The following is a 20,186-nucleotide window of genomic DNA, read 5'->3' on the forward strand; positions in this document are numbered from 1 at the left end:
AGTTTCATAAATATAAATTTCATCTATCTTCTATCTACCTATAGTTATATATCTATCATCATCTACCTATTGGAAGAGCATTGAATTCACTTGGAGAATATGATCTAGTTGAAAATGCTTGTTTTCTTCAAGAAAGCTGCCTAGGTAACATCTGCTGGTTGATGCTCATCCAGTTGCTTTAATTAGAGAAAAAAGTTCCAGAGGTAAAACACGTTTCTAAAATCTGCACCATAAGTTAAGGCTCTGAGGAAAGATGTAGCATAACTAGTTGAAATATACTTTCTGGGTAAGGGTATTGTTGTAACTGTTTATCCTTGTTCTCTTCCTAGACTCACTCTCAAAGTCATACTATTCAGCAATACATGATCATTTCTCTTTATACCAAGGGGTTGTTACTTGGTCTAATTTAGTTAAGTTATATCAAGACGGTCAATTAAGGCAGTAAACAAGCTCTGATCAGATAGAGCTAGGGATGAAACAATGTAGAAGTAATGATTTCTAGTGTTCCTCCAGATTCTTTTATTCTTTAAGAAAGTGGGAGCACGTCATCAATGTATAATATGGTGGATAATTTTTTACTGAAGTCTTATTTCTCGGACTTTTACACAGTTTCTGCTCCCTAGTAAGAAAGAGTTGGTTGGGGTTTGTAAGGTGGAAAGACTGACTGAATATAAAGAAGTCCCAACAATAGAGGGGACTGATCTTGTCTCTGAATTATAAATACAGAAACAGACAGCTATGGTAGTGGTTGTAGGTGGGATATAACTTCCCGGGTTTACTACTGCTAACAACTTGGCCAGTTCCATTTTTTCTTTGATTAAAAAATTTCATTATTTTTCACCAAGAACTGTTGGTATATGACAAAAACAATGAGGGTGGATATCTAAGATCAAAGAGAAAAACGAGGTGACTATTCCCAACTTCTGGTTTATTTCTCGGGTTTTTTTCCAGCTACCCACCTCTTTCACCATTGGCTCCCTGAACTCAGGTGCAATTATGGGAAAAAGGGAAACCACCTAAGCTTAATCTAGTCTTTTTTTGTTAGCCCTATTACTAGGTTTTCCACAAACTGGGCAGTGTTATGCTGAGGCACTAGATGGTGCTGTTGAGATTTTTGATATAACTTTTGTTTTAAGAACTACACTTGAAAGATATTAATTACCATCTGTCTTTCCTACCACCATCTTTACTCACTACATCATTATTTCCAGAATAATTTCCATATATTGGAGCTTTCAACTATGTCATGCTCTGTTCTAAAACCTTCAATGGTCACTGAGTGCCTTCAGAATAAAATCCAAACTTCTTGGCCTGATATTTAAGGATCTCTATACTCTAGTTGCAACTGAATTTTCTTAGCTTCTCTTTCACTTTTCTCTTTTACACACCTTATATTTCTTTTTTAAAAAATGTTTATTTATTTATTTTGAGATAGAGCATGAGCAGGGGAGGGGCAGAGAGAGGGAGAGAAAGAATCTCAAGCAGGCTCTGTGATGTTAGCCCAGAGCCCTATGCGGGGCTTGATCTCACAGAGAGATCATGGCCTGAGCCAATATCAAGAGTTGGATACTTAACGGACTGAGACACCCAGACACCCCTACACACACTGTACTTCAATGAAACAACTATTTTATTATGCTAGGGACATGTGTTACATGTTTTCCCATCTGCTATCTTTTTTCATGGTATTTCTTTTTCCCTAAATGCTTTTTGTTTCATCTATGTATATGCAAAAACTACCCCCCCCTTTAGCTCAAATTACACCCTCCTTGACTAAGAATTTCCTTATCCTCCTTCCACAGTAATTTCTATCATATTCTCTTCTGGGGAACTTTAAATTTATCTTTCAGATCAGCAATTTGTACATATATGTTGTCTTCCCTTACAGACTATCTTGTTGATATATAAGAAAGCATGTCACATAGGGCTAATACATATGTACCTTGACCATAAGTGCTCAATAAATTTTGGCTGAATGAATGAATACATGAATGGTGAACAAGTTTGTTATCTGAAAGTTTTTTTTTAAGTTTATTTACTTATTTTAAGAGACAGAATGAGCAGGGGATGGGCAGAGAGAGAGAGGGAATCCCAAGTAGGCTCTACACTGTCAGAGTGGAGCTTGATGCAGGGCTCAAAACCCATGAACCTTGAGATCATGACCTAAGTCAAAACCGAGTGTTGGACACTTAACTGACTGAGCCACCCAGGTGCCCCTTAAAGTATTATTTATAATTTAAAACCACTTAGAGTTATCTTTGCATTCCAATATCATTTAAAATTATTCCACCCTCAGAGCCTAAAGCAAAGTTGCTTCCTAAAGTATTAAGGAAAGCACTAAATAATAAAGCTAACTGTAAGATTAAAAAACATTAATATCTTGACACAGACCACCCATTTATTTTTCTGTTAAATATTAGAAATTTGAAATTCCCAGATCTTTGAATAAAAGATGCCAAATAAAACTGATAAATAAATTAATGAAAAATAGATGGTCATTTGTCCCATTAATAAACTTTCCAGTCCTTACAGACCAACTTAAGTTTTCCTAGTAATGTTTGTATTTAGTTTCAATTGTTTATTTATAATTAAGTCACATCCATGACTTATATTAGATTATAAAAAGAAAATTATAAAACTTTCAAACAAGTAATGAATCCTGGAGGGGTAGAGATCACTTAGTCTAAGGCACTCATTTCACAAATGATGGCTTTGCTTATCTTAAACAACATTTAATTCATTTTTATAGAACTTACTATGTATGATCCCCCAATAATGAGATCTATGCTTTAAGGATACATAGATACCTAAGATCCCATCCATGCCTTCAAGCAGCTCATAATCTGTTCATGGAGAGGAGTGATGACTGAGAAGTATGGAGAGGTTACAACACAGTATGATAAGAACTATCTTAGAACAAAGCAAATGGGCTATTAATTAGTCAATATAAACAAGCAATAAACATACATAAAATTAATTTTTGGTGCAGATGACAAAAAAGGTTACTTTGTTAAGATAATTTGCAAGTTGAAGAAACAAGATTGATTTAGAAAATGGAGCCATACCTCTTTCTGACACTGCAGTGCCTTTCAGAAATGTTCCTAGTTAGTGGTCAGTGCTTCTTATAATGTAATTTCAGATGAAGCCTAAGCTGAAATCATAAGATTGAAAAAAAAGTTAATGACATTAGAAGTATTCTGGAAGGGTCATGGGAGCTTAGTGGCCTTAAGTACAGATACAGAGTGTGTCATGGGACATCACAGCTTTAGGACAGATTTAGGGCTAGTTATTGGATTCCATGCTTCCTTCTTTTCCTTCCATTCATTTTTACATCCCCAGGGGAGAAACTTGGAATAGAGGCCAGGGCTGATCACAGATATTTGTTTCTGTGTGCAGGAAGCTTCCATATCTAAAGATGAACACAGTATCATAAAAATACTCCTCTCTCTATGAAACCATGATATTTTCCCTATTTTCTTTTCTAAACCATTTGGTATTAAGTTCAAAGGGGAAATAATTTGGAAGTTCATATCTGAAGATATAGTTTGCTAGAAAGAAGACTTAGAACTTCAGATATATCTGTCTGGAATGGTTTAGGGACAATTTTCCTTTAAGGAATAATAGATTAGAGGACCTTGGACTCTTCTCCCTAAAAATCTCATAATAGTAGTTATTGTTTATATCACTAATTTGGCATATATTATATACCTGCAGAAACCAACTGTTTTGTAGTTTGTACAGTTAACTTTTCATGAGTATATGCTTCTTCTCTTCAATTAAACCATATCAGAAAATCTAACAAAGTATAACAAATCTCCAAGAAATGAACAAAGAAGGGTTTTCATGAAACATTAGCAACCTGGACACTTCCCCCCCTAAATTTGTATTCCCCTATGGCAATTTTCGTCCCTGTCTGCAAGGACTACGGAGACTGGCCACTTTTTTATTTATCTATGGTCTAAGTACCAACAAAATAAACACCTTCCTCCAGTTTATTCTTAGCAAGTATAAACACACTGGGCCTTTGTAAAGAACTCTGCTGAAAAAAAAGGAAATCACAAGGAAAATAAAGGAAATTCAGAAATATAAAATATAGATATATTTAAAAGTAGGAATCTCAACCTATAGCTATAATATTGTGTATTGAATCCACCCTGTGTTCAGATAATCATTTTAAGATGTTCTCCAACTTCTTTTCCCATTCTGAATTTCCCTTCTTCTCCAGGTAAGGAGTTGATATAGGTAATGTACTACTAGCAGTCTGGATGAAGTATGGACTGAAGGTGGGGAATTAGTCAAATTAGTCAAACTGTGTTGGCTTTTATTCAGTAAACTTTTTTTTTGCTTAGCTTGTCCTAGGTCTCTGTAATCAATAAAGGTATACTGACAGAATATCGAATGAAAAAAGTCTTCTCTGAACCTTAAATTATATAATTCAATTCATTTATAGAGAAAATTAACTTTGGCTCTGTCACAATTTTGTATTTAGACAAAACATATTTTTTCTTAGTGTGTAAAGAGAAAGAAAGTTTATGAATTTCCAAGACCTATCTGTGAGAAGTATAATATTACCAGGCTAATGTACTAGTTATCCATTTCCATGGTAGCTGTGCAATTATAACTTAATTCACACTACATGTACAAATAAGTAAATGTCACATTGTCTGGGCAACAGTGTAGTGTTTCCTCAAGTTTGGGATTCTGAGGTGTCTTCTATTATTTCCTAAGAAATTCTGAGCTTTGCACATAGTGGGCATTCAATACTTTGACTCCTTACCTTTCTTTCTTTTTTTTTCAGTTTCCTAGAGGATTCTTGTCTCTGACAGCAGCTTCTGCCAAAATTAGATTCTACCATTCTTATCTGGGTGATTGGGTGGGTAGACGTCAGACAAAAAAGTAAGAGTATGAGTATGTGATTTTTTAATTTTAATTATTTAATTCAGGAGTTGCTCAGATCTTTTATTTGGGTCATTTGAAGTCCATGAACGTGTGTGTGTGTGTGTGTGTAAATTTCTTTCCTTCAGCCCTTAACTTCCATTGAACCTGTAACATGGTCAAGCTCCAGTGAATGAGGGAAATAAGAGATACAGAGATAATCTGAGAATACAAGGTCCCAATTCATGTACCATAGTCTTTATTGTTGCTGCATTAGAACTACCTACAAACAAGAATGACTTATACACTTTGTGTTCTCTAAGCGTGGTCTAGGTAGAGCTGATGATCTACAAGTGTCCCTAGGCTTGTGTCTTCTATCAAATGAAGATAGTAATAGTGATTCTTTTTCATTTCTAATAAAAAAAAGTCATTCCTGTTCTTCTCAATCTAATTTAGTATCTTTCTCCATTAAAGTTCTGCAGTATTTTGTTTTTACTGTTCTTGATCATTTTCATTTCTTGTTTTGTGTCATAGTCATCTCCTGGTTTTTCAATTTAAACTTCTTCATAATTCCCACCCCAGTTCCACTAGAATTAAATAACAAAAAACAAGTCTTATTCTTTTTGTATTTCATGCTCTGTACAGTTCAATGTGTTTTAAATATTGGGTGATTTGAATTAATTTTTATATACTTTCATTAATGTCTTATCAAAATAAGAGAGAATCTTTGCATGTAGAAAGACAATGAACATGGTACAAAGTTTGTAGAACTGATAGGCATAAGACCTGGACCATCCTCAGACTATGGTGGGTGATTAATTGTGTGATCTTGAATAAATCACTTCCACTCTGTGATCTTTTCACTTATTTGCAATTAAATAGGTTTATATTATATGATCTCTGAATTTCCTTTCAGTTTCCCATTGTATAAAACTATGAAGACCAGGGTACTTTTTTTCCTTGGTTTACTTTAATCCTAGGGAAAAAAGAGCAAGTAGGATGAGAGATCTATGGCTTTACTGAAGAGAAATATGGACAAAAGTTGTTTGAAAGCTTGATTTAAGACTATTAAGATATTCCCTGAGTTTTAGGTTAACATCTGAGAGAAATACTCAATTCTTCTTTGAATGTATTAGCTGCTCTCAGGATATTAACTTGGTCAGAACCTCTAAAGGCAACACAAGCATTTTTAGTGGTTTCTAAACTAGTGCTAATCTTATGATGTAAAGCTGTCCCACTTTCTTTTGTTTCTTTAATTTTTAATTTTTAAAAATTTACATCCAAATTAGTTAGCATATAGTGCAACAATGATGAAAAGAGTAGATTCCTTAGTGCCCCTTACCCATTTAGCCTATCCCCCCTCCCACAACCCCTCCAGGAACCCTCTGTTTGTTCCCCATATTCACGACTCTATTCTGTTTTGTCCTTCGCCCTCTTTTTATATTATTTTTGCTTCCCTTCCCTTATGTTCATATGTTTTGTCTCTTAAAGTACTCATATGAGTGAAATCATATGATTTTTGTCTTTCTTTGACTGACTAATTTCACTTAGCATAATACCCTCCAGTTCCATCCACGTAGTTGCAAATGGCAAGATTTCATTCTTTTGATTTCCAAGTAATACTCCATTGTATATATATACCACATTTTCTTTATCCATTCATCCATCGAAGGACATTGGGCTCTTTCCATACTTTGGCTATTCTTGATAGTGCTGCTATAAACATGGGGGTGCATGTGTCCCTTGGAAGCAGCACACCTGTGTTCCGTGGATAAATGCCTAGTAGTGCAATTGCAATTGCTGGGTTCTAGGGTAGTTCTATTTTTAGTTTTTTGAGGAACCTCCATACTGTTTTCCAGAGTGGCTGCACCAGCTTGCATTCCCACCAACGATGCAAAAGAGACCCTCTTTCTCCACATCCTTGCCAACATCTGTTGTTGCCTGAGTTGTTAATGTTAGCCATGCTGACAGGTGTAAGGTGGTATCTCATTGTGATTTTGATTTGTATTTCCCCGATGATGAGTGATGTTGAACATTTATTCATGTGTCGGTTGGCCATCTGGATGTCTTCTTTGGAGAAGTGTCTATTCATGTCTTTTGCCCATTTCTTCACTGGATTATTTGTTTTTTGGGTGTTGAGTTTGACAAGTTCTTTATAGAATTTGGATACTAACCCTTTATCTCATATGTCATTTGCAAATATCTTCTCCCATTCTGTCAGTTGCCCTTTAGTTTTGCTGATTGTTTCCTTGGCTGTGCAGAAGCTTTTTATTTTGATGAAGTCCCAGTAGTTCATTTTCACTTTTGTTTCCCTTGCCTCCAGAGACGTGTTGAGAAAGAAGTTGCTGCGGCCAAAATCAAAGAGGTATTTGCCTGCTCTCTTCTCAAGGATTTTGATAGCTTCCTGTATTATATTGAGGTCTTTCATCCATTTTGAGTTTATTTTTGTGTATGGTGTAAGAAAGTGGTCCAGGTTCATTCTTCTGCATGTCGCTGTCCAATTTTCCCAGCACCACTTGCTGAAGAGACTGTCTTTATTCCATTGGCTATTCTTTCCTGCTTTGTCAAAGATTAGTTGGCCATACATTTGTGGGTCCATTTCTGGGTTCTCTATTCTTTTCCATTGGTCTGAGAGTCTTTTCTTGTGCCAGTACCGTACTGTCTTGATGATTACAGCTTTGTAGTATAGCTTGAAGTCTGGGATTGTGATGCCTCCTGCTTTGGTTTTCTTCTTCTATATTGCTTTGGCTATTCGGGGTCTTTTCTGGTTCCATATAAATTTGAGGATTATTTGTTCTAGTTCTGTGAAGAATGTTGGTGTTACTTTGATAGAGATTGCATTCAATATGATGATTGCTTTGGGTAGTATCAACATTTTAACAATATTTGTTCTTCCTATCCAGGAGCATGGAATCTTTTTCCATTTCTTTGTGTCTTCTTCAATTTCTTTCATAAGCTTTGTATAGTTTTCAGTGTATAGATTTTTCACCTCTTTGGTTAGATTTATTCCTAGGTATTTTATGGTTTTTTGTGCAACTGTAAATGGGATCTATTCCTTGATTTCTCTTTATGTCGCTTCATTGTTGGTGTATAGGAATGCAACCTATTTCTGTGCATTGATTTTATATCCTGCAACTTTGCTGAATTCATGGATCAGTTCTAGCAGGTTTTGGTGGAATCTTTCGGGTTTTCCATATAGAGTATCATGTCATCTGCAAAGAGTGAAAGTTTGACCTCCTCCTGGCTGATTTGGATGCCTTTTATTTCTTTGTGTTGTCTGATTGCAGAGGCTAGGACTTCCAATAGTATGTTGAATAACAGTGGCAAGAGTGGACATCCCTGTCTTGTTCCTGACCTTAGGGGGAAAGCTCTCAGTTTTTCCCCATTGAGGATGATATTAGCATTGGGTTGTTCATATATGGTCTTTATGATCTTGAGGTATGCTCCTTCTATCCCTACTTTCTTGAGGGTTTTTATCAAGAAAGGATGCTGTATTTTGTCAAATGCTTTCTCTGCATCTATTGAGAGGATCATGTATTTCTTGTCCTTTCTTTTACTGATGTGATGAATCTCGTTAATTGCTTTGTGGATATTGAACTAACCTTGCATCCCAGGTATAAATCCCACTTGGTCGTGGTGAATATATTTTTTTAATTTTTTGTTGGGTCCAGTTGGCTAATATCTTGTTGAGGATTTTTGCATCCATGTTCATCAGGGAAATCTCTCTATACTTCTCCTTTTTAGTGGGGTCTTTGTCTAGTTTTGGAATCAAGGTAATGCTAGCTTCATAGAAAGAGTTTCGAAGTTTTCCTTCCATTTCTATTTTTTGGAACAGCTTCAAGAGAATAGGTGTTAACTCTCTTAAATGTTGGCTAGAATTCTCCTGGAAAGCCATCTGGCCCTGGACTCTTGTTTTTTGGCAGATTTCTGATTACTAATTCGATTTCCTTATTGGTTATGGGTCTGTACAAGTTTTCTATTTCCTCCTGTTTCAGTTTTGGTAGTGTATATGTTTCTAGGAATTCTTCCATTTCTTCCAGATTACCCATTTTATTGGCATATAATTACTTATAATATTCTCTTATTATTGTTTTTATTTCTGTTGTGTTGGTTGTGATATCTCCTTTTTCATTCTTGATTTTATTTATTTGTGACCTTTCCTTTCTCTTTTTGGTCAAACTGGCTAGTGGTTTATCAATTTTGTTAATTCTTTCAAAGAACCAGCTTCTGGTTTCATTGATCTGTTCTACTGCTTTTTTGGTTTCGATAGCATTAATTTCTGCTCTAATCTTTATTATTTCCTGTCTTCTGCTGGTTCTGGGTTTTATTTGCTGTTCTTTTTCCAGCTCCTTAAGGTGTAAGGTTAGGTTGTGTATCTGAGATCTTTCTTCTTTCTTTAGGAAGGCCTGGATTGCTATATACTTTCCTCTTATGACCATCTTTGCTGTATCTGAGAGATTTTGGCTTCTGGTGTTATCATTTTCATTGACTTCCATATACTTTTTAATTTCCTCTTTAACTGCTTAGTTAGCCCATTCATTCTTTAGTAGGATGTTCTTAAGTCTCCAAGTATTTGTTACCTTTCGAAATTTTTTCTTGTGGTTGATTTCGAGTTTCATAGCATTGTGGTATGAAAAGACACACGGTATGATCTCAATCTTTTTGTACTTACTTAGGGATGATTTGTGTCCCAGTATATGGTCTATTCTGTTCCATGTGCACTGGAGAAGAATGTATATACTGCTTCTTTAGGATGAAATGTTTTGAATATATCTGTTAAGTCCATCTGGTCCAGTGTGTCATTCAAAGCCATTTTTTCCTTGTTGATTTTTTGACTGGATGATCTGTCCATTGCTGTGAATGGGGAGATGAAGTCTCCTACTATTATGGTATTACTATCGGTGAGTTTCTTGATGTTTGTGATTGACTGATTTATATATTTGGGTGGTACCACATTTTGTGCATAAATGTTTACAATTGTTAGGTCTTCTTGGTGGATAGACCCTTTGATTATGATATAATGCTCTTCTGCATCCCTTGATACAGTCTTTATTTTAAAGTCTAGATTGTCTGATATAAGTATGGCTATTCAAGCTTTCTTGTTGACCATTAGGATGATAGATGGTTCTCTATCCCCTTATTTTCAATCTGAAGGTGTCTTTAGGTCTAAAGTGGGTCTCTTGTAAACAGCATATAGATGGATCTTTTTTTCTTATCCATTCTGTTACCCTATGTTTTTTGATTGGAACATTGAGTCCATTGATGTTTAGAGTGAGTACTGAAAGATATGACTTTATTGCCATTATGATGCTTGTAGTGTTGGAGTTTCTGGTGGTGTTCTCTGGACCTTTCTAATCTTTGTTGCTTTTGGTATTTATATATATGTATATATATATATATATATTTTTTTTTTCTTCATCTTTTCTCCCCTCAGAGAGTCCCCCTTAAAATTTATTGGTTTAGTGGTCACAAACGGCTTTAATTTTTGTTTGTCTGGGAAATTTTTTATCTCTTCTTCTATTTTGAATTTTTTTTAACGTTTATTTTTTTTTGAGACGGAGAGAGACACAGCATGAATGGGGGAGGGGCAGAGAGAGAGGGAAACACAGAATCGGAAGCAGGCTCCAGGCTCTGAGCCATCAGCCCAGAGCCTAACGCGGGGCTCGAACCCGCGGACCGCGAGATTGTGACCTGAGCCTAAGTCAGACGCTCAACCCACTGAGCCACCCAGGTGCCCCTCTCCTTCTATTTTGAATGACAGCCTTGCTGGGTAAAGAATTCTTGGCTGCATATTTTTCTAATTCAGCACACTGAATATATCCTGCCACTCCTTTCTGGCCTGCCAAGTTTCTGTAGATAAGTCTGCTGCAAATTTGATCTGTCTTCCCTTGTAGGTTATGGCCTTTTTTTCCCTTGCTGCTTTCATGATTCTCTCCTTGCCTGAGTATTTTGTGAATTTGACTATGGTATGCCTTGTTGATGGTCGGTTTTTGTTGAATGTAATGGAGGTCCTCTTTGCTTCCTGGATTTTGATGTCTGTGTCTTTCCCTAGGTTAGGAAAGTTTTCTGCTATGATTTGCTTACATAACACTTCTACTCCTATTTCTCTCTCTTGCTCTCTGCGACCCCTATGATTCTGATGTTGTTCCTTTTTAATGAGTCACTGATCTCTCTAATTCTTAAATCGTGCTCTTTTGCCTTAATCTTCCTCTTTTTTTCTGCTTCATTATTCTGCATAAGTTTGTCCTCAATATCGCTAATTTTCTGTTCTGCCTCATCAATCCTTGCCGCCACTGCTTCCATCTGTGATTGCAGCTCAGTTATAGCATTTTTAATTTCATTCTGGCTATTTTTGACTTTTTTTTCCCCGCAGAAAGGGATTCTAATCTATTTTCGACTCCAGCTAGTATTCTTATTATTGTGATTCTAAATTCTGGTTCAGACATCTTGCTTGTGTCTGTGTTGGTTAAATCCCTGGCTGTCGTTTCTTTGTGCTCTTTCTTTTGGAGTGAATTCCTTCCTTTTGTCATTTTGAATGGAGAAAAGGAATTAATGAGGTAGAAAAATTGAAATTACAAAAAAATTAAAATTAAAAAATGTAAATATTAAAAATTAAAAACACATCCACAGAATAAAATCGAATAAATGATGCTAGATCCTAGGTGTGTTTTGGTCTGGGTGTTCAAAGTGCTTTGACAGATTAGAGAAAAAAAAGTGTGAAAAAGAAAAAAAATGAAATTGTTTGAGAATTTGAAAAACGAATACACTGAAGTAGACTAAAATGAGATGATGGGGTAAAATAGAATTTGAAAAAGTATACACAAAAGTAAAGAATACAATAGAAAAAAATTAAAGAAGAATATTTTTAATAAAAGTGAGAATAAATATGAAGTTTTTCTTTTTCTGTATTCAAGAAAAAAGAAAAGAAATTAAAAAGAGAAAATATTTAAAAAAGAAAGAAAAGGAAAGGAAATCATTTGAAAATTTAAAAAAGTGAATACACTGTAGTAGACTACACAAAATGATGAAAATAAAATAGAATTTGAAAAAATTTACATAAAAGCAAAAAATATAGTAAAAAATTAAAAATATTTTTAATAGAAATTGAAAGTAAAATGAAGTTTTTCTCTTTCTGCATTCAAGAAACAAAATGAAAAGTAGAAAAAAAGAAAAGAAAAAAGTAAAAAGGAAATTGCTTGAAAATTTGAAATGTTGAATACACTGAAGTAGACTAAAATAAAATGATAGAAGTAAAATAGAATTTGAAAAAAAAATTTACACAAAACTAAAAAGTATAGTAATAAAAATTAAAAAAATATTTTTAATAAAAATTGAAAATAAAAATGAATTTTTTCTTTCTGTATTAAAAAAAAGAAAAGTGTAAAAGAGAAAAAGAAAAAAATAAAAAAGAAAATTGAATAGATGAACCTGCTAACAGATTGAAGTAGGACTGAAATTACTTTGTTTTCCCATAGAAGTCAGTCTATGTAGCAGTTTGTAGTCCACAATCTAAACCGGTGGTAAGACTTGTGTTTTTAAAGAGTGAAGTTGGCCCAGTTGGGAGGGGCTCAGTGTAACAGCTCCGCTCGCCGTTAGATAGCGCTGCTAGCCTACTGGGGTGGATTGTTGCAGTGTTTGTAGATGCTTATTTGCATGAGCAGGAGCGGTGAATATGTTGCCACCCAGCTACCCAGTCTCTTCCGGATCAGAAATCGTGCACCTGTCTTCTGTCTTCAGCTCTCGTCCACTCCCCGCCTTTTCACTCTCCATGACCAGGTCCCAGGCAGTACCTCTCTCCCAAGTTTTGTCTCAGATGTGGCTGTTTTCCCTGGCGCCTTACTTCTGAAGGACTTTGGCTTTGACCCGTTCTGCCCCTCTGCAGGAGGGTCTCACTGAGCAATGGCTGAATGTTGGCTGCACCCAGGATTGCTTGCTGGACCCTGTTGCTGCCGGTGCCCGAGACTGCGGCCAAGTGCCAGCCCACCCCAGAAAAAGTTTTCAAGATAGTGTAGCAGCAGCGTTTCAGGGATTACAGAAAATCACAACATACATCTGGCACCAGGCTTCACCCTTAATGACCTTGTTCAAGCACCAGTGAATGTGGCCGTTTTCCGAGGTCTGCTGGGACCAGGTGGTTTCAACAGTCTTCACCAAATGTCCTTCCAGCAGTGGAACTGCTTTTTCCTGTGTGGCCCGAGAACCTCCTGGACCCCACTCTGTGCCTGGGGATTCACCCTTCCCACCAGAGCACCTCCAGGTATTGATCTGTGGAGTTGCAGACTGCACTCCCCTTATTTACAGTCTTAATGGAACTTAAACCCTCTCCTTTCTTCTTTCTCCTTTTTTAGTTTAGTCCCTGTGGCTATTTCCAGTTTTTCAGTTTCTCTCCAGCTGCTTTTAGGGAGGGGTGCTTTTCCCGTATGCTTCCCCCCCCCAGTCTCCATCCTCTCTCCACCCACAAAAGGGGTTCCCTACCTTTTGCGGCTTCTCACTCCCCAAATTCACCTCTCCACGCCACGTACCTGCTGAATTCTGTGGTTCAGGTTGTGCAGATTGTTGTGTTAATCCTCTAATCAGTTTTCTAGGTGTCTGACTGTATTTCATGGACGCAAGACACACAAAAACTTTCCATGCTATTCTGCCATCTTGGCTCCTCCCCCAAGCTGTCCCACTTTCTAAGGCTCAGAAGTCTTTCTAGCCAGCCTTACCCTTTTTGTTTTACAATAACAAGTTACACCATCTCTTGTTCTGGTATTATGAACACCATTCTTCTTGTTTTGGTAGTATGAACACCATTCTTCAGATCTAACAGAGAAGCCCCTAAAGTCATCTTTGCTGTTTCCTTTTTGTCATCTCTTGTATGAGATGCCCATCCTACTTGATCATATGGTATTAGGGTGCCAGGATGAACAGCACATCCATTCATATCTTAGCTAATATATGAAATTTATCCTGCAGAGTATATAATAAGCCTTAATTTCTGTTAAAATGACATTGTCTTTAGGTCATTCAATCCCCAAATTTATCAGATTCTGTCATTGCCGTTAGATGGAAAGAGTCTGGAAGAGTTTTGTTAAAGCTCCTAGTGGCAAGAGGAAAATAGCAAAAAGGCACTGGAAATCTGAGACTTGAAAACACTGAAGTTAAAATTACAGATAGGGAAAACACCATAGATGCTGGGGGTGGGGGAAGGGAGGAAGAATCTGACTCCTTCCCAATTTTGCTCCAGTTCCAGCTAACTTTTATATAGTGTGATACTAAGTGTTAATCTTTCCCTCTTCATTTATCTTCATTCCTACTGTTACTTCTTCACTTCTGGCTCTCATTACCTCATACATAGATGACATTATTACCTACTTTTTACATGCACTTTGTATTTTAGCCATGCTGAACTTTTGTAATTCCTGGAGATGTTTCTCATACCCCAGTAATTTCAGGCTCTTTTCTCTCAAAATCATCTACACACCACTGCCACACTGGTCATTCTTTTTATTCATTTATTTATTTTTTTACAGTGGTCATTCTTTAACCTTTGGATACACCAATCTTTTTGCTGTTCAAGAGCCTACAATGACTATAATAAAATGCCAACCTTTTATTTCAGGCAACCCCTTCCACAATCTAGCCTTAATCTCCTATCCAACCTTCTGTCTTACAGAGAAAGAAAATAATGGAAGAGGCCAAAGAACTACCAGCTGGAGAAAGGAAAAATCCACTAGTAAGTACGAAAGAGTGCTTAGAGTTCTCAGACAGAGAGCCCTGAAATAATATGTGGCATCTTTTTAGATGTACAGTTTTCTCAAACTAAGATATTCTGTATAATGAAAGTGACAGTTCAACTATTGTAATAGTGACTCTTGACAAAACTTTGGTCATGTACAAGGTTACTCTGACATGCTAGTTTAAAATTCTGATTGTTGAGACAGGCCTGTATCTTGTGTGTAGAATAGGAATGCACCAAAGTAAGCTAATATCCTTGCTCTTTAGATCAGTGATTTTTTTTCCTGAGACTATGTGTTATAATACCATTGTTTAATTTATTTTTAATGTTATCTTGTCATCATTTATAAGTATCCATTGTTTTTACCCAACCCCTTCCCCCCAGGTCCACTTCCAGCTTTGCCCCACTTGAATCATCTTTTGAGAAATGAAACATCTATTTTGAAGTTGTTATTTATCCAATATAAACAAATCAGAAACATTTTTGTTTACTTATAGGTAACATCTTGAGAGGTAGTCAAGTGTACGTGATGTCTCTAATAACCCTAATTAGGGGAGATGCCAGAGCCAACTTTAACCAACAGAATGACAGGTGGGAGTTTGTTTGTGTTCTGGCATTTGGACTCTAAAATGATCTTAGGAGAACTTAATTCTGAAATTTGCTCCCTAAAGACTGTGAAAAAGAATTTGAAAACACAAAAATAAGAGCAGCTGTATTAATCTGAATTTGGGGACTTTATACTACTGATCGCATTTTGTTGGAATAAAGCAAATTACAAATCTTTTTACGTGGGAAAAATGACTCACTCATTTGGATTATTAAGTGCCCAAGGAAAAAAGTTAGTCTGCATTAGGGGAGAAATATACTTTCTATAAGGAGCAAGGAGATGATGTGAACATTTACATTGAGCCCACTTTGTTTTCCAAAATATAGGAAACCAGTGAAATATTTCAAAATTAGAGGTAAAGGAACATGGTTGATTTTAAGATAAGTTTGTTTGCTTTAAAAATGTATGTTTTTGAAAGGTAGATATTGGTTATGGTGGTGAGGGGATGGCAGAAAATTTCTTCAGTTTACATCATGAACAAGCAAGAGGACTACTGTTGTTTAAAATACCCAAAACTCACAGTTAGGTTATAAACTGTAGTTATTTTAAAGTTTACAATTTGAAAGAAACATCCAAATAGAAAATATTTAGATTTAAGAACAATCTTAAGGAAAAATATGGCAATTGATTTTAAATGTTTCCAAAAGACCAAAGAGAATGAAGTTCATAGTGATTGGATTAGGAGGTCAGTGGTGACCTTAGAGAATACATTTACAATATAAAGATATTGGTAAAAATACAAGACCAGTATGTAGTAAATACTAAAAGAGGAGCAGGAAGATGGCAGCAGAGTAGGACCCTAGGCTTACCTCGTCCCACAAACACAACTAGATAACTATCACATCATCCAAAATACTCCAGAAATTGACCTAAAATTGGACAGAACAAACTCCAAAACTAAAGGTAGAGAAGACTGTACACTTAAGAAAGCAGGAAGTGTCAAGACATGGTATAGCGGACAAATGGATTTCACGTGCTTTGGAAAAAAAGGTTCTATGGTCCTTGGAGAAGGGCAAGAGAGAGATAAGAACACAAGGAAATTCACAAGGAGAACATTTCCCCAAAGCCATTGGTGTGGAAAACAAGAGGGGATGAATTTCATGAGTTCTTGCAACCAGCAAGGATTAAAATCTAGAGTTTAAAAGGTCAGCAGGATTGGCTGGGATAGAGCCCGGAAGGCACTGAGTTGCTCCTATAGAGAAGACAGGCAAACAACCCCAGAGGAGGACAGCATGAAAGCAATCATTTGAAGAACACTTGGGGCACACAGTGGGGATATTATTTGCTCTTATCAGAGCACATCACTGAGAGCATTTATGGACACACCTGTCAGGGAAAGGAACTGGTTGGCCACCATTTCCTTACCCTACCCCTCAGCATAAACACAGAGCCACCTACAGGAAGCAGTACAGCACAGACACTGGCTGCCTAACTTGCTTATACCAAACTCCAACCCTTTGGCTCTGGTGGAACTTCCCTTCTCAGTCATGCGTTCCTTAGTCTGGCAGGACTTTCCACTGGAAAACCAGTAAAATCCCTACACATGCCATGTCTCCCAACCAGAGAGTTTTACAAGGCCTCAGTTCCAGTAAGGGTTGTGACAGGTCTCATTTCACAAGAGACCAGAGCACACCTAGCTAAAACTCATCACATTCAGATCAGAGACCAAACATTGCCCGCAGTAGGCAAGGAGAGCCTCTGTAGATGACTGGGATGAAGGACACAGGAGCCAGAATATAACAGCAGAGCACACACAATACACAATGGAGGCATTTACTGAAAGCCGACCTGGGCATTACATGATATCTTCTTCATAAGACCATTACTTTCAGGAGAAGAAGATATAAATGGCTTTTCTAACACAGAGAAAGTAGAGACTTAGACAAAATATGAAGACAGAGGAATTTTTCCCAAATGAAAGAACAAGATAAGGTCACAGCCAGAGATCTAAGTGAAACAGATATAAGTAACATATCTGATGGAGAACTTAAGCAGTGATCATAAGGATACTCAGTGGGCTTGAGGAAAGAATGGAAGACATATGGGAGGCCTTTACCACAGAGATAAAAAAGTTAAAAAAGAATCAGAGATGAAGAGTGCAATAAATGAGATCAGAAACATGCTTGATGGAATGAACAGCTGACTAGAAGAATCGGAGAAACAAATTAATGACCTAGAAGACAAAATAATGGAAAGCATAAAGCTGAACAAAAGAGAGAAAGAAGAATTATATAGCACAAAAACAAACTTAGGGAACTCAGTGACTCCATCAAACACAGTAATATTCATATTATATGAGTCCTAGAAGAAGAGAGAGAAAAGGGGGCAGAAAATTTATGTGAGGAAATAATAGCTTTGCATAACACTCTCCAGTTCCATCGACGCTGAAGAGTGTTATGCTAACTGAAATAAGTTATACAGAGAAAGACAGATACCATATGTTTTCACTCTTATGTGGATTCTGAGAATCTTAACAGAAGACCATGGGAGAGGGGAAGGAAAGAAAAAAAAGTTAGGGAGGGAGGGAGCCAAACCATAAGAGACTCTTAAAAACTGAGAATAAACTGAAGGTTGATTGAGGGTGGGAGGGAGGGGAAAGTGGGTGATGGGTATTGAGGAGGTCACCTGTTGCGATGAGCACAGGGTGTTGTATGGAAACCAATTTGACAACAAATTTCGTATTAAAAGAAAAGAAATAATAACTGAAAACTTCCATAAACTGGGGAAACAGACATCATTTTGAAAAGGTTCCATCAAAATCGACAAAAGCAAGTCAACACCAAGACATAATTGTTATTAACTTTGAAAAATAATAAAGAAAAATTGTAAGAGGAGCAAGACAAAATAAGTCCTTAACTTACAAGGAAAGCCCCATAAGGCTAGCTGGAGATTTATCAACAGAAACTTGGCAAACCAGATGGCAGTGGCATGACATATTCAAAGTGCTGAATGGGAAAAACCCACAGCCAAGAATATTCTATCCAGCAAGGCTATCATTCAGAATAGAAGGAGAGATAAACGGTTTCCGAAACAAAACCTAAAAGAGTTTGTGACCACTAAACCAGCCCTGCAAGAAATATTAAAGGGGACTCTTTGAGTAAAAAGAAGAGACCAAAGGAAACAATATAAATTCAGGAAACACAAAAGCAGTAAAAATAAATATTTCTAAAAAAAATAAGTCAGGGAATTCACACACAAAAAAAGGGATATAAAATATAATAACATACATCAAAAATGTGACAAGGAGAGGAGAAAGGAATGAGTTCAAACTTGAACAACCATCAACCTAATATACACTGCTATTTGCAGAAGAGGTTATATGCAAACCTAAGGTTAACCATCAAAAGCCACTAATAAATATGCAAAGAATAAGGAGAAAGAAATCCAAATATATCACTAAAAATCAGCAAAACATGACAGAAAGAAAAGATCAGAGTAAATCTCTAGGAACAAGCACAAAAAAAGTAATGAAATGGCAATAAATACATATAAAAAATAATTTTGATGTAAATGGACTAAACACTCCAATGAAAATACATAGGGTGTCATAATGGATAAAAAATCAAGACCCATCTGAGGCGCCTGCGTGGCTCAGTTGGTTGAGCATCCGACTTTGGCTCAGGTCATGATCTCACAGTTCGTGGGTTTGAGCCCCGCATCGGGCTCTGTGATGACAGCTCAGAGCCTGGAGCCTTCTTCAGATTCTGTGTATCCCTCTTTCTCTGCCCCTCCCCTGTTTATACTCTGTGTCTTTCTCTATCTCTCAAATATTAAAAGGAATCAAGACCCATCTGTATCCTGCCTCCAAGACTCATTTTAGACTTAAAGACACCTGCAGATTGAAAGTGAGGAAATGGAGAAACTATCATGCAAATGGATGTCAAACAGAAAGCTGGACTAGCAATACTCATAATCAGAAAAAATAAACTTCAAAACAAAGACTGTAACAAGAGACAAAGAAGGACACTACATAATAATAAAGGGGACAATCCAACAAGAAGATAAAACAATTATAAATATGCACACAATGTGTGAGCATCCAAATATATAAAACAATAATAAACATAAAGGAATTGATAATAACATAATAATAGTAAGGGACATTAACACCCTAACTTACATCAATGGACAGCTCATCTCAGCAGGAAATCAACAAGAAAACAATTTCTTTGAATGAAACACTGGACCAGATGGACTAAACAGCTATATTCAGAACATTCCATCATAGAACATCAGAATGCACATTCTTCTCCAGTGCACATGAAACATTTTCCACAATATATCACATATTAGCTCAAAAAACAAGCCTCAACAAATTCAAAAATATCAACCTCATATCATGCATCTTTTCTGACAACTATGCTATGAAGCTAGAAGTCAACCACAAGAAAAGATGTGGAAAGACCACAAATACATGGAGATTAAATAACATGCTAGTAAACAATGAATAGATCAACCAGGAAATCAAAGAAGAAATAAAAAAAAACTAAATAGAAACAAAAGAAAATTGAAACACAATGATCCAAAACGCTTCAATTTTTCTAATGTTTATTTTTGAGAGAGGGAGAGAGAGGGGGAGAGAGAGAGAGAGAGAGAATCAGAAGCAGGCTCCAGGCTGTCAGCACAGAACCTGACACAGGGCTCGAACTCACAAGCTGTGAAATCATGACCTGAGCTGAAGTTGGATGCTTAACCGACTGAGCCACCCAGGTGCCCCTGATCCAAAACATTTCAGATGCAACAAAAGCAGTTCTACAAGGGAAGTTTATAGGAATATAGGCTTACTGACAGAAGCAAGATAAATCTCAAATAAACGATATAAACTTACACATAAATGAGCTAGAAAAAACCAACAAACAAAACATAAACCAGCAGAAGAAAGAAAAATAAAGATTAGAGCAGAAATAAATGATACAGAAACTAAAAAAAAAATCCCAAGCTAACCCCCCCCCCAAATAATACAGCAGATCAATGTAACCAGGA

The 20,186-nt window shown here is 36.5% G+C and overlaps 1 protein-coding gene across 9 annotated transcripts in view; it reads right to left on the reverse strand.

The window, feature by feature from the left end:
• CYSLTR1 (cysteinyl leukotriene receptor 1) overlaps nucleotides 1-20,186 on the reverse strand; it is a 179,041-nt gene that overhangs the window by 3,888 nt on the left and 154,967 nt on the right. For all 9 annotated transcript variants that reach the window (XM_053202519.1, XM_053202517.1, XM_053202518.1 and 6 more), the window contains one exon: nucleotides 3,066-3,151. The gene's annotated coding sequence lies outside the window, so the exon portion shown is untranslated. The remainder of the gene's footprint in view (nucleotides 1-3,065; nucleotides 3,152-20,186) is intronic.

The sequence above is a fragment of the Acinonyx jubatus genome, chromosome X (assembly GCF_027475565.1).
Source record: "Acinonyx jubatus isolate Ajub_Pintada_27869175 chromosome X, VMU_Ajub_asm_v1.0, whole genome shotgun sequence".
In the NCBI taxonomy this organism is placed as follows: domain Eukaryota; kingdom Metazoa; phylum Chordata; class Mammalia; order Carnivora; family Felidae; genus Acinonyx; species Acinonyx jubatus.